Below are 15,161 nucleotides of genomic sequence, written 5' to 3'. Positions count from 1 at the left end.
AAACCAGGGGTGAGTGCACAGAGAAAAATCCCTGTGAGGACACAGTGAGGAGGCAGCCATCTGCAAGACAAGGAGAAACCAAACCTGCCATCACCTTGATCTTCGACTTCCAGCCTGCAGAACTGTGAGAAGAGACATTTCTGTTGGTTAAGCCACCCCATCTGTGGTGTTATGTTATGGCAGCCCTGGCAGACACACACACCCCTGGTGGACTCTGTCCCCTGTGCATCCTGCCCCAGCATCCGGGAATGTCTGCTCGATTTGAGGAAAACAGACAATGGGTTGAAACCAAGGACAAGCAGTGGGGACAGATGTTGAGGATGAGGACACATCATCTAGACTCAGTTCCTGGGATCAAATATCAGAGCTGCTTTTCACGAAACAAACCAAGGAAGCAGCTGCCTTGGCCAAGGAGTGGGGGCTGCACAGCAAAGCCCCATCACTGGTGGGACAGGAGGTTTTTGTCTCACTTCCCCACAGGCCTGCAGCACTGTGTCATTACTCCAACTGCTGTACAATGTACCACAGTAATAATCAGCCTCGTCCTCAGCCTGGAGCCCAGAGATGGTCAGGGTGGCTGTGTTGCCAGACCTGGAGCCAGAGAATCGGTCGGGGACCCCAGAAGCCCTATTAGTGGAAGAATAGATGAGGCGTTTGGGGGCTGTTCCTGGGATCTGTTGGTACCAGGACACATGACCACTCCCGATGTTGGAGCTGCTTCCAGTGCAGGAGATGGTGACTGTCTGGCCCAGGGTCCCAGACACTGAGGCAGGCTGAGTCACAGACTGGGCCCAGGATCCTGGAAATGAGAGAGACACAGAGATGGTGATTCTGGAGTCTAGAGACAAGAGAAAGCAGGGTCCCAGGCATCTTCCCAGGTCCCCTTCTCTTATCCCCATATGTAGCCACCTGTTCAGAGAGCGATGAGGGTGAGGAGGAGAGGGGACCAGGCCATGGTGGAGATTGTCACCGAGTCCTGCCTTCAGTGGCCCCACAGCTGAAGCAGAGCTTCCCCAAAATCTCTTCCATCCCCTCTTCATACTCTGAGAGAGGGCGGGCCCACACATGCAAATCAGACCCTCCCAGCCTTCTGATCCCTCACTGGGACTTGGGTCAGTTCCCCCTGCCTAAGGGTGGCCAGGGGGTGAGGCATTCTCAGCCATGAGCCCTGAGCAGAGGGCACCAGGCAGTGCCACGTGGCTGGTCCCAGCTGTGATCAGCCCCAGGAACCTCAGGATGGAGCACTGAGCACCCCGTGGTGTCCAGGCCCAGACCCACAGTTGTGTCACAGGGTGGCCAAAGCCCATCAGAGACATTTCCTGCATCCCCACTCTCTGTCCACTGTCCCCCTGCCTTAGGGTCAGGCCAGGTGGCCCCTTGTGTAGCCTCCACATCACCTCAGGGCAGTCTCTACTCATACTCTTCAGGAGTGAGTCTGTCCACAACTCCTTTAGCTGTTCAGGGGTCAGGAATGAGGGGGTGTCTCTTACACAAACTCCTCTTAGATCAGGATCAAGTGCAGAACAGTGACCGGCTCCATGGATGCAGATCCTGTTCAGGGAAAGACACAGATTATTTCATCTTATTTGATCCCTCCCTTGTTAGCGATTAAGCAGCACATCTCCAACAATCAAAAACTTTGCTCCAAAGGTCCTATTCCTGGTGGAATGTGAGTACTTTGAATTTTGCTATGCTCTTTGACAAACTATTACCATTTACCTGTCTCCTCACTAATGTATGAATTGAATAGAATATTTTACATGGCTCATTCTATATTTGTATGAGACTCAGGTGTTCACTTTTCTGAGTCAGGCTAACTCTAATCCCAGCTCCAGGACACAGAAGAGAAAGGTAACTGGGACAGAGCCCCTGAGACCTGGGCCCTGTGAGGTGGAGAATCTCAGCAATGAGCCCTCAGTGGCCTGAGGAATCATGTGCTTGGGGAACGTGACAGAAGGGATCTGGACTGGAGTGTGTGTCTAGACATCCATGAGCGGGGCCTTTGGAACTTGTCCTCACCTGAGAGAGGAAGCAGTTGCAGGAGAGGAGACCAGGCGATGGCAGGCAGTGGCCAGTAGTGTGTTTTCTTGAGATGTAATCACCCTTCTCACTCGCTCTGGGAAGAGGACGTCCTCATGAGGGAGTTTTGCCCCTTTCTCCCTCTCTGGAGACTATTGAATTCAGCCTGGGACCTCACTGATTGGAGTGGGTGTCATTTCACCTGAGACTGACCCTTTGCAGAACATTAGAAAGATCAGGGTGCCAGAGGCAGAGTTTTATGAGACAGGTGTCCATGGCCTGTGGCCCCTGCCCAGCTCCCAGGGTGCACAGTAGAAAACCCAACATGAACGAATGACGACGGTGGAGAGCAGATCATGCACATGCTGGGACCACTGAGGGAAACCTTCTGTCCTTTCCTCTCCTCTCAGACCCCAAATATCCCACTCATTCAGTGAGCATGTGATTTGCCCAAGCTCGAGCTCCAGGGACAGGCCTTTCATTTTCCAAACCAATCAGACAATCCCCTCCCTACTCACCATGATGGAGTCAGGGGAGATGGTCTGAGTGATCTGGTCCCATCCTCGTGAAGTCTGAGATTCCTGTTCAATGGATGAGGGAGGGAAACTCTCTTATTCAGGAGGATTTATTGTGTGGATGTGATGCCTGGGACTGCAGGGACATTTTTGACCCATGTGGGAAATCCGCCTGGGGACATGTGAGATCTTGGAGATTGGACAACTCAAATAAATCTCAGAGAAGGAGTGAAGTGCATTGAGATTACACACTTGACAATTACAGCATTCCTGTCACCACTGAACAAGGCAGCAGGGCTGTTGTCTATATTTCCATCACAAGGATGAGCTCAGGACCTCAACCCCACACCTGTGTCCATAGACCTTCATCCAGGAGGTACAGCTCACTCACATCTCACCCAGTCCCCAAGGACCAGCCTCCAAACCTCTTTCCTACATCCCCTTCCTCACCTCCAAAGAACATGCAGAGTCTGACCATCCTTCTCCACCTCATCTGCTCCATCCCTCATCCAGGACTCTAGTCTGAACTTGGTATCAAGTCCACAAACCACACCATGCCCTTGCTTTCACTCTCAGCTCCTCCTCACTCATCTTCTATGAACAGCTGGACTTCAAAAATTAATCAGATTCCTTATCTTCCTTGTCAAATCCTCTAACAGCTCCTATCCCCCATCCAAGCCCAGCACATAGTTGGTGTTCAGTGAATAGTGCATTGGATGGACGTGAATAGTTGGCTATCCTGAGTCAGACTCAGCTGGACTCTCTGTGTCCCTGGTTTTCCCCTGACCCACCACGAACTCTGTCCCCATGGGAGCCAGCCATGAGAAATATCTGATAAATGTGACACTATCAGATAATGTTTTTCTGTCAAGGAGAGACTTTGGGAGAACAAATTGGGAGGATGGTGCTATATGCTATAGACCATGTTCTCTGTAGTGAGTATGAGAATCTTCATTTTGACCAAACAAACAAACAAAGGTACAAGAGAGCCACACTTCAGTGAGGACACTGTTTGCCCAAGTGTGAAACAGCCACTAGAACATTCTCCGTGCCTGCCTTGCCCAGAACACTGCCGTCTCAGGACCCGTCCAACAGCACCCCTCTGGTCTCAGATCCAGGGTCCGCCAGCCCCTCTGACTCCACTCAGCACTCCTCTAGGGCATCCTTATTTTGCACATGGATCTCTGTGATGTCACTGTCATAATCATTCAATGAGTAGGTCTCTTCTTGGAGATATAGGCTGAGATATTAATTGTCTCCAGATAACTAAGGACCTCCAGGCTGCTGAATACAGCATATATTGCACATTCCTTATGTTGCCCGCTATTTCAAGATTAACTGACATTTAACTTTGCTTCAGCCATGTGTCTGGGGTCACTATTAGTGTAAGATCATCTTGAACCACTTTCAAGGCCCAAAATCCTGCAATGAACCTTGTTGGTTCATGAAGACCAAAAACCTATATGGGATACCCTGACAGGCTGACTTGTCTTGGTGTTGCCACTGTTATTGTTGCTGCTGTTGTTGTGAGGGACTCCTGGTAGACCCCTCAGCCCACTGCACGAGTACTGCTGCTTGGCGTCTCTCTTGGCCACTAGCATACAAAGCTGTTGGAGAAAACATGTCCTCTCTCCTGCTGACCAGTCTGTGCTTTCATTCAACCTTAATGGCTATTCTGGAGATGTATCCTTTTGTCTTCTGAATCTATGATATATTTATGGTTGGTTTTTACTACTGTAGTCTAGTTTTATCATTGTTTTCAGTCTGAAGATTGGTGCGTAAAACATTACTATGAATATCTGTCCTTTTTTGAGATTCATCCTCCCTCCTTGACTTGGTGGCATCCAAGATCTGTCACCCAACCCACACTGGTTCCTGATCAGGTGTACTTGGTAGCTTCTCCATATGCTGACATTGAAGAAAGGACAGTGCTTTCTGTAAATTGTCCTGTCGTGTCAGGGTTCTCTGTGATAATGAGGGTTGGGTCATGGTCTCTAGATACCAAAGAACTAAGACGCTTTCAAATATCCTCTCAACCCCCCAAAATAAACAAGAAAAAATTAGAGCTGCAAAACAACTAAGGTCTGTGGGATTACACTGGGGAAAGTGAGGAGGTGATCAGCCTGAGAGCCAGGTCCTTAATGGGAAGAGTCCTCTCCTGCACCTGGGATCCAGGAGTTCCTCGAGGATGTGATCTGAGGAGAAGAGAAACTGCACTTTGTGAAGGTTTCAGAGCTCAGGGCATGATCGGCAAAGCCAGGGCCAGGCTCATGGGACATGTAGGGGACTGAGCAGAGGAGGTCCTGGGTCTCCTGGGTCACACTGGCTGGACTTCTCTTCTCCACGTCATCCTAGCCAGCACGAGGCAGGGGGTTGTTATGATAAGTTCTGGTGATAAAGTGCTTTCCTTGTTTTGGAAATCCAGTGGTAAAATGGGTTGTTTTCATTGCATTCATAAATTGAGTGACTCAAAAGCATCAATCCCTCTGTTTTTAGTAGCTCAAGTGACAGCAGAAGCCCAAATCTGGGCTGGTGTGCACCACAGGCAGGGACATAGGAGAGTCAGGTCAGACTGGGGACTGGAGGGCAGATCCTTATCTCACTCCCCATGTGCTGGGGGTGGCATGGAGCTTGTATGCAGCTGTTTGACAGTGACAATCAGCCTCATCATCAGGCTGGTTGAGGAGGTAAGGTTGACAGACCCGGATCTGGAGTTTGGTCTGGACCCCCTGAAGGGCCATCACTGCTGTTCTAGGTCACAAACTAAGGGGCTCTGCCTGGGAGTCCTTGGTCAGGGTTTTCATGACAACCTACAATTTTTGTCATTACAAGAGATGATTTGGGTCCTTCTAGAGAGCTTCACAGGATGGATTCACTTCATGCACATATTGGGGAGTTTCTGGTCCCTCATATTGCACTGAAACTCTCCTACACCTTGTCCAGTTGGAAATGTCCACTGAGATATATGAGGAGAGACCAACTCAAATCTGTACCTGTAGGCTCAGAATCACCCACCCTCAGTGGTTCCCATGAGGCCTGAGTGGGATCAGCTGTAGGAAAGTCACATCCAGAGGACCTACTTTAGCTAACTCCCCTGGAGCAAGCTCAGCATTTTCCTCCCCTTCTCCCTGACATCACAACTGTAGGTCCAGGCACCAAGCAAGTGCACCAGGCATGCTCTGTGGCTGGAATTCCTCCTGTGATGTTTATCATAACAGTGTCTTACGTCTTAATGTCTCGTCCCTGAACACTGTGAGCCTCAGCCAGATCTGAGCACAGGAGCCTGGGAGGGAGGGAATGTCGCCACCCTGATCCCAAAGAGCAGAGTCCCTGCTGTGGAGAACTGTGCACCTGCTGGATGGACCCTGGGTTCCCACCAAGAAAAAATCTAGCAAAGGCTGATTTCCCATCTTTCGAGACAAACAGCCCAGCTACAAAGGCTCTGATTTTATCACACATGGGTCACCAGGCAAAGATTCAGTGTCATCATGAGATTTGTATTTTATTTGGTTTGGTTTTCATTTTGGTGTTGGTTTACCTGAGATTTCAGATGTATTGAGTGGAAAATTAGGAAGACAGCCACTGTGAACAAGAAACTACTTTGAGGTATTTTTACTGTGCATACAAGTTACTGTAAAATTGCAGAAGCGTCTATTCCAAGGGCCTGAGCAGACTGAGGTTCTTGCCCCAATTTCCCATCTGCCTGTGTCACTGTGAGAAGCACTACTGTGCACAGTCTCACAGTAACAGTCAGCCTTGTCCTCGGGCTGCTGCCCAGAGATGAGCAGAAGCCCTGCACTGGCTGAGGATCTTTGGATCCAGAGAAGCAGCTGGGGACCTGGAGCCTTGGTGCTTATCTGAGTCTGTGTGGTAGTAGAGGAGACACTGGGGAGGGCTCCCTGGCTTCTGCTGGTGCCACATTGTATCTTTGCTGCCAACATTGATGCCACTGCTCAGGGTGCAGGTGAGTCTGGCTGATGCTCCAGGAGATGCAGAGAGGGAGAGCAGCTGAGTCAGCACAGGCTGGGAGAGGGAACCTGCAAACACAGACACTCATGGCTGATGGGTCAGGGACCCGGGTTAGGTTTCTCAGGAGTCTGAGCAAGAAGGTACAGAAGCTGGAGGATGTCCTGTGTCCCCGAGCCCTGTCCCTACCTGTGCAGTGAGAGAGTAGCACGAACAGGAGAGGAGTCCAGGCCATGGTACATACATCTGCTGGTCCCCACAGTGGCGCTGGGCTGCCCCAGGCCTCCTTTTCTTCTCCACCCTCTGCCACAGGAGGGGCTGTCCATGCAAATGGTTTCCATCCAGTGACTGCCCAGCCCCTCCCTGAGCCCTGGTGCTGGAGCTCAGCTCACACCACACACTGAGGAGGATGGAGGTCAGCTTCACCCCTTGGGAGAGCCCCGGGAAGAAGCACCTGCTGAGACAACACAAAGGTGCCTGCTCAGGGGACTCTGCCAGGTCAGAGAGGGCTCAGCTGCTCAGTCCCCTTCAGTGAGCACAGGGCCCAGCCCCCTGGCACAGGCTGCTTTGCGAAAAAGCCCTCACTGAGCAGCTGTGTAGGGACCAGAGGACAGTCTCACAGCGCCGCCTGCTGGTCACAGAGCATACCCCTCCCCATGGAACAAAGCCCTGAGCACCCAGCTGGTTTCTGCAGCTCACCAGGTGACAGGGTTCATGCATCCAGCATCTGATTCCCAGCTACTTTGATTCTGATGCAGTGTGCTTGGTTACTGTCAATTCTCACTCCTAGAAGAAGCGCTGGTCCATGGGACAAGCTAATATGTACGTACGTAACTATTTAGAGTGAACTTTAGCAAAAGCTAAACGACCAGGATGCACATCAGGCCACGTGTCTCAGACGATGGAACGGTTGAGCTGGTTTGAAGGACATGCAGGGCTGTCCAGGGAAATGGCACAGACTGGGGATGCGCCAGGAGTAAGCTCAGTGGTTCAAACTGGACAGTTCAACAAACATTTCAAAATCAGGTCGTGCATTTAAAGTTTTGATAGAGACTAGCTTGATTCAGTAATTGGTAAAGAATAATGGCTTTGGCAGGCTCCACCTTTACTAGTGAATGTGGAAAATGCTTCTTTGTCTTACACATTGGGTTCTATACTGTTTGTACAGTTCTGCCTCTCTGTGCCATATATATCTTATCAGCATTCTTTCTAAGGTGTCATACAATTTGTTTATGTTTTAAATAAAATTTTTCCTACTTGTATTTTCTTGCTCATGGTCTTAGCTTCATAGCAAGCTAAATGTAACATTTTAAAGTTTTTGCAGGCCAGGTGAGTGTCTGGGCAGTTGAATCCACAAGTCATCACTTCTCCACCATACCCATATCCAGCTCTGCTTTATCTGTGCACGTGGTCCCCTAACATCTAGACTCACAGGGCCTCTTAGTAAATGACTTGTGACTGGGATCCCTTGCGTCCCCCAGACACTCTCTCCTCAAGGCCTTCAGAGGGATCCTTCTCACTCTGCTCAGGCAGATCAACCCCCTACTCAGTGATCCACGCTGCTGTTTGCATAAACCCCAACTCCTCAGGTCCCCTAAGGGGCCTTCCTGGTCTGGTCCCTGCCCCCTCCCCAGCGCCTCACAGCCCCTCTCCTTGTTCTCAGACCTCCAGCTTCCCTCACTTCCCTGTAACTTCAAAACCTTAATTTCTGCCCCTTGTCATGGTCCCCAAGCCAACTTCTCCTCTGTCTGTTCACAATGGAAGGTCTTAAACTTGAGATTATGGTAAAAACACATGTTAGCAACTCTGAGTGTCCCTTAACAGAAGGACATGCCAACGTCATCACAGATAGGAGTAGAGAATTTAAAAAATACATTGTGCACAGTTTTGAAGTTATGTAAACTATAGAGAATGGTCCCAAGATCTGCCTGCACCCATCACCCAACCTCAACTGTCATCAATAGGACCCATCTTTAATCTTCCACCCTTCTTTATCCCTCATCCTAATACCTCGCTGAATGTGAAAAATACAAAGACAATTATCACACCACTGGTCTGTGCTTTAGCATGCACGTACATTTTTACTGTCCCCAAAATCTTGCACATTAAAAATTTGTACAAAATACAATATTGTACGGAATAGTATTTTAAAACCAATATCTATTTTTATGGCGAAATCATAATCAATTGTATAGAGGTCCTGGTGTTTATCAATTCACCTTTTGAAGAGCATATAGGTTATCTTCAAGTTTGGACAATCATGAATAAAGCAGAGGAGTCCCACTGCTCTCACATAATTGTATTTGAGTCGTAATCTCTCCAACAGTGAGCTCGTTTGCTTGTTGTCCTGACTGAGAAAGCAAAGGAAGAGCGAGGCATCCTGTGTTTTGTGCCGTGAGGTCCATGGGTGACACGTTTGAGTGGAAGGAATCCCAGGCCCGCGGTCCATCCGCACACAGTCATCCATGGGGCTCCTCCATGCACTCTCCCCAGGGCAGAGCTGGGTCTCATTTGGACAGCGTTTCCTGACCCATCATTCCTTCTTCATGAGTTTTCCCACCAGGGTCCTCTGGGGGATTTGGGTTGAGGAGTTGAATGTTAAATTTAACTCATCTCGTCCTGGAGTTTGAGCCGTGTATTTCGTGTCATGAGACAGTTATCTCACAGGCTCTTAGTTCAGTGAAATGTGAGCAGACACTCAAACAACTAAGGTGAATGGAGCAGTTTCTTTGCTCCTGGGGGTCGTCTTCTATCCTCAGAATCGCCCCACCGTCCACCTGCTGCTCCTGTCTGCTGTCTCATACCCACACTACAATGTGAACTCCAGAGGTACGCGACCCTGTCCATTTTTATTCATCTTTGTCTCCTATGCTTGAAAAATATTTCCTCAGAAAAGAAATGAAGAAGGATCTGTTATATTTTCATGTGCATTGTGTAAAAATTCAAAATATTAACGGGGCTGGCCCCGTGGCCGAGTGGTTAAGTTCGCGCGCTCCGCTGAAGGCGGCCCAGTGTTTCGTCGGTTCGAATCCTGGGCGCGGACATGGCACTGCTCGTCAGACCACGCTGAGGCAGCGTCCCACATGCCACAACTAGAGGAACCCACAACGAAGAATACACAACTATGTACCGGGGGGCTTTGGGGAGAAAAAGGAAAAAATAAAAAATCTTTAAAAAAAAAATTCAAAATATTAATTTCATACCTGGTCTGGAAAAAAAATTGTCCTCTGCTCTCTGGTTGAGAGGAGATTCCATGTGAGTGGGTCACAGGTTTTCTGGCCTCATTTGCGTCTGTTTCACTGTTTTGTCTAACAGATGAGAAAGCAGAAGCACAGAGAGGTGACACATCCAGCCTTCCGTCCAGCTGAATGGCAGAAAGAAGACTCAATTTAAAAGGCCTCCTAACAGCTGAGAATGTGTTCTTTTAACCTAGTGGTTCTCAAACTGGGGCTATTTTGCCTCCCCCCAGAGATATTTAAAAATGTCTGGAGGTGCTTTTGTGTGTCATGACTTGACAGGGAGAAGATCTGATGTGCTGAGCCCAAAGACGTTTCTAAACCTCCTACAATGTGCAGAACAGCTTCCGGCACAGGGAGTGATCCAGCCGCATGGGCAGTAGCGCTGAGGTTCAGAAACCCTGTTTGCAACTGTCACCTCCATGAAGCGATGGAAAGGGACTAGGAAATCATCCATCTGGACATGGGGCGGCAGTTTGGAAAGAAAACAGAGGGCCTCATAAACATACAGTCTCAAGAAGAACACTCTGGGAGGAAACAGGAAAGAGCAACCCTCTCTGATGGGGGCAGGTTGAGGGCAGACGCAGCATGGGGAGGCTCTGGGGAGTTTTGATCGCACTTCCCCACAGGTCTGGAGCACTGTGTGCTTATAGCTGCTGTCATAAGACTGACAGTAGTTGTCGGCCTCGTCCTCAGGCTGCAGCCCAGAGAGGGTCGGATAGGCAGCGTTGGATGAGCTGTCAATGGACCCTGAGAACCCATCGGGTACCCCAGAGAGTCTTTCGTCATCATCATAGATCATGGTGGTGGGGGCACTGCCCGGGCGCTGCTGGTACCAGTACACATAGCTGCTTCCAATGTTGCCGCTGCTGCGGGTACAGGACATGGTGGCCTTCTGTCCCAGTGACTCTGATACAGAGCGAGGCTGAGTCAGCACAACCTCAGACCAAGACTCTGCAAGAAGGAAGCAACACAGAGATCAAAGACGGCAGGACACTCTCCATTCCCAGGGAGGAAGGAGAGATCATAATCCAGGAGACATTCTGGTGTCCTCCCAGAATCCCCTGCAGGCAACCACCTGTGCAGTGAGCTAGGATGATGAGGAAGAACGGAGCCCAGGCCATGGTGGAGATGTTCTTAGACTCTGCTTCCTGAGCCCCACAGCCAGGCCTGAGCCCACCAACCTTTCTTAAGTCACCCTTATTCTCTGGGTGGGAGGTCTCTATGCAAATCTTCCCCTTTCTGGAGGCTGCGCATGCCCCTCCTACAATCTCAGCCTAGCCTGCATCTGTTAAAAGGAGAGCGTAGGAGAGGGGAGGACTTCACCCTGAGGATTACAGATGCACACCTGCAAGAGGCAAGGCAGAGAGGAGCTCACAGCAGAGGAACTTGGGAGCACCAGCGCCTTCTGGTGGATGCAGGAGACATGACGACCCTGGGCTGGACCTGGTGCTCAGGGCTCCTGCCCTTTGCATCCTGCACCCCTCACAGATCCAGCCTCTTCAGATTGGCTTCTTTCACTTAGAAATATGCATAAAATGTTCCTCCGTGTATTTGGGGGGCCAATGACTCATTAATTTTTATCTCTAATCATATTCCGGTGTTTGTTTTTCCATTCATCTGTTGAAGGATAAGTTGGTTGCTTTCAAGTTTTGACAATCATGAATAAAGCAGCTGTAAACATCTGTGAGCATATTCTTGTGTCAACACAAGTAACTCATGTAGGTAAATACCTAGTAGTGTGATTTCTGTATTGTATCATGTAAGAGTTAATTTAGCTTTGTAAGAAACTACCAAGGTCTCTTCAAAAGTGGCTGTGGCATTTTACATTCCCACCAGCGTGAATGAGGGTTCCTGCCACCCCACACCCTGGGCAGCATCTACTGTTGTCATGTGTTGATTCTCAGCCCTTCTAACAGGGTCTAGTGGTCTCTTGCTTAAACTTGTAATACTCCAATGACCTGTTAGGTTGAGCATCTTTTCACATGTCTGTTTCCCATATGTGTATCTTTCTTGGTAATGGGTCAGTTCAGGTCTTCTCATTTGAGAGGAATTTCCAGCACCTGGGAATTCAGGAGCTCCACAAAGCTCTAGAATCAGGTAAAAGAGAAACACAACTTCTTGATGTTTCAGAACTCAGGGAATTATCAGTAAAGCCCAGTCTGGTACAAGTGGCTGGGATGGGGGTCACCTGGTTCTCCCAGCTCACATATGCTGCATTTCTGCCCTTCTCGTCACCACTAACAACTGTGGAGGCTATTTTGCTTCTGGCAGCAAAGCAATTCTGTTTGCCAAGGAGACCATTATCTTCTAAAGGAGGTATCTTCCCTGACCCCATAAAATAGACGGAGTCGAGAGTATGAAGCCCTCCAGTTTTAGTAGCAGAAGTGACAGCAGAAGCCAAAACCTGAGCTGGTGTTGGTCACAGGCAGGGGCAGGGGAGTGACAGGTCAGACGAGGGAATGACAGGTCAGACAGGGACTGAAGTGAAGCAGATTTTTTACACATTTTCCAATGGAACAGGAGCTCTTAGTGGCATTGGGGTTGTGTTCAGCTCCATAACAAGGGTCATCAGATTAGTCCTCAGGCTGGAGCAGAGGTGGTGAAAGTGGCTTTGTTAACAAACTTGAATCTGGAGAATCAGGCTCAAACTCCTGGCAGGTCCATCACCTCTGTCCTAGGTCACACACATAGGGGTGCTGCATGGGAGTCCTTGGTACCATTGCCATGGTGACCCCCAATGTCTGCTGCTGCCTGTGCAGGAGAAGGTAAGCTTGGCATCTGAGGCTCATCAAGAACTTCACAGGGAGGGTTACACGTGCACATATTGGGTATTTCTGCCCCTGATGTCCCACAGCCCCACCTCACACCCCAGATTCTTGGAAACTCCAATGGTTTATGACAGGAGAGGCGGACACGGGTCAGTGCCTGTGAGCTGAGGAAAACACACTCATAGGAGTCCACATGAGTCCTGAGTGGTGTCAGCTGTAAGAAGGTCCTATCCATAAACCCACTTCACCCACCTGCCTTGGAGCAGGCTCGGCATTTTCCCAGCAACTACAGAGCATCCTCATCCTCTCATGACCTACGAAGAGCTTTCTTGGCCTCAGGCCCCAAACTTTCGCTTTGACTAATCCCCCCTCCCTGAATTTACAACTGAAGGTCCAGGTTCTCAGCAAGGGTTCCCGGCCAGCTCTGTGCCAGGAATTCCTCCTGGCCTAGATCCTCACTCATCTTGTCACCTCTGGCTGCTGCCCCCTTGTGAGGGCACTGAGTCTCTGCATCTGCCAGATTCAATTCTCTGGTTGAAACACACCACAGGTCCCTGATCCAGAGGTCAAGATGTAGAAGATTGTGGAGAGGCCTTGAGTCTTGGGCTCTGAGGATAATAGAATGATTACTGAGGAAATTCAAGAGACACTACTGAATGAGAGGTATGCCACGTGCATGTATTGTGGCTGAAGGAGTCCCTTGGGGATAACTGGTTAGAGACTCTCTGTCACAGAGGTTAAGAGTACAGACCTGGAGTCAGGAGGGGGAGCTCCGCCAACTCAGCTCTTGCCGGATGTGACCTCTAGGTAGAGGGATCTGATAAAATACAGGACACATTGTTAATCTAGAAGCTCGGATAATAACTATTGCATAGGGCATCCTTATAGCAAAACATTCTATGTTGTTTATCTGAATTCAAATTTAACTGACCTCTGGTTTTCTTGCTCCACCTAATAGCCAACCCCCAGGTCATGTGCACCCTCTCTATGCTGGTCCCCGGCCTGGGAAGTAAGAGTGGGTTGGTTGTCAGAAATAAGGTCACAAACCTAAAGACATAAAAAACAAAACAAAGCAACTGGCAGTCAATGAAAAACATTTCTCTGGATGAATATATATCAGCATCATTGGCCTCTTCTACTGAGAAACCAATGGTCCAAGAGAAAGGACGCAGAGGGTACGCACTTTTTATAAATTGATTTGGCATTGTGATCATGAGTTACCCATTCTAAACCAGAAATAATAAAGCATTCTATTCACTACTGGGGAAGATGAGGAAATAACAACACAAATGCCTGCAGGGCTGAGCATCCACCAGGCACAGAAGCCACAGTCCCTAGAGGATGCGAAACTTGAAGTAGCCCAGGAAAAAATAGTAGTACCTTGTGGAATCCTGAGTGGATTGTATTAATCTCTATAACAGCGCAAGTGGAGAATATGCATTTACAATGTCGTTCAATAATAGAGGAAGGGCCCGAGATGGGGAAAGCCCCTCTGTCCCCAAAGTTCATAGTGCATCCTCCATGTTTGAGCGCAACTCAGGAACAATGTTGAAGAATCTCAAAAGCAGTGCGCTGAGTGAAAGAACTGGGTCATAAAAGGGTGACACTGTGTGACTCCATTTATGCATCTGAGAAAATGCAAACCCACCACAGTGAGAGGAAGCACATCCGTTGCCGCCTGAGGAGGAAATGAGGGGATGGGGTGAGAGAGAGGGATTCCCATGGGGCCTGAGGAGACTGTGCCAGGGCGGAAGTGTTCATTCACTCGATTGTGCTGATGTCTTGAAAGGGGTATAAATTGTCAAAAGGTATCAAATTATGCATTTCAGATATAGACCATTTATTATATGTCCGGTGCATAGTAATTAGAAGAACTATAAATAAAAAGAAATAAGGTGTTGGCTTGACTTCTGGTTTGCGATCCACGATGTTAGAAGCCTGGAAGTCACCACTCCATCCCCAAACACTAAACAGCTGAACTGAAAAGGCTTCAGCTCTTCTTAGGTTCATAAGAGCAGTGAGGTCATAGGGCAAATTGCTGCCCCTAGATTGGGGAGACTCACAGGTGAACGCAGAGAATCACAACTGAGCCCCCTAGGGGACTAGTGCTGGGGCAGGGAAGCCTGACCTGTGGTTGGCAGTTGGCTGGAGGCCCAGGGTGGACAAGTGTGGACCCTCAGAGAGTTGAAACTCCTGGAGAACCTGGTCACAGGGGCCCAAAGTTTTGTGAGTTTTGCCTCTAGCAGCTTGACCTGCTTCTTAGAGTGAATGTCTGAGAAAAATTATTGTGCTTCTGACAGAGGAAAGAAAAAAATGAACAATTTTAAAATCTGCTAGAGCATTCTCTTATTAAAAAGTCTGCTCTAACGAGAAGCTATTTTACTAGAACCTGACGTGCTAAGGTTGGATCAGGGACAAACCTACCTGCGGGGACTCCAGCCCACTTTGGCCATCCCGCCCTGCCTACGTGGGGGACTGAGAGCACATGTGAAGTTCACAGTCCAGAGACACAGGCTCACCGACTCCTGAATCCTGATCATGGGATTGTAGAGCCCCCGCCCTCCCCCAGCTCCATCCCACCACTTTGCTGAAGCCCTCTTCACAGAAGTCCATCTGACCCAGCACATTACGACTTGCTGTTCAGAAAAAAAAAA

The 15,161-nt window shown here is 49.1% G+C and overlaps 1 pseudogene across 1 annotated transcript; it reads right to left on the bottom strand.

The window, feature by feature from the left end:
• Positions 1–359: 359 nt before the first annotated feature.
• Positions 360–1,005, bottom strand: LOC138925480 (immunoglobulin lambda variable 1-40-like; annotated as a pseudogene). Its single transcript, XR_011441700.1, has 2 exons — positions 910–1,005; positions 360–799 (listed from the first exon to the last, which is right to left on the bottom strand). The product of XR_011441700.1 is annotated as an immunoglobulin lambda variable 1-40-like (transcript).
• Between the last annotated feature and the right edge of the window lie 14,156 nt (positions 1,006–15,161).

This window comes from Equus caballus, chromosome 8 (assembly GCF_041296265.1).
Source record: "Equus caballus isolate H_3958 breed thoroughbred chromosome 8, TB-T2T, whole genome shotgun sequence".
NCBI lineage: Eukaryota > Metazoa > Chordata > Mammalia > Perissodactyla > Equidae > Equus > Equus caballus.
This window is presented reverse-complemented; position numbering and strand designations above follow the sequence as displayed.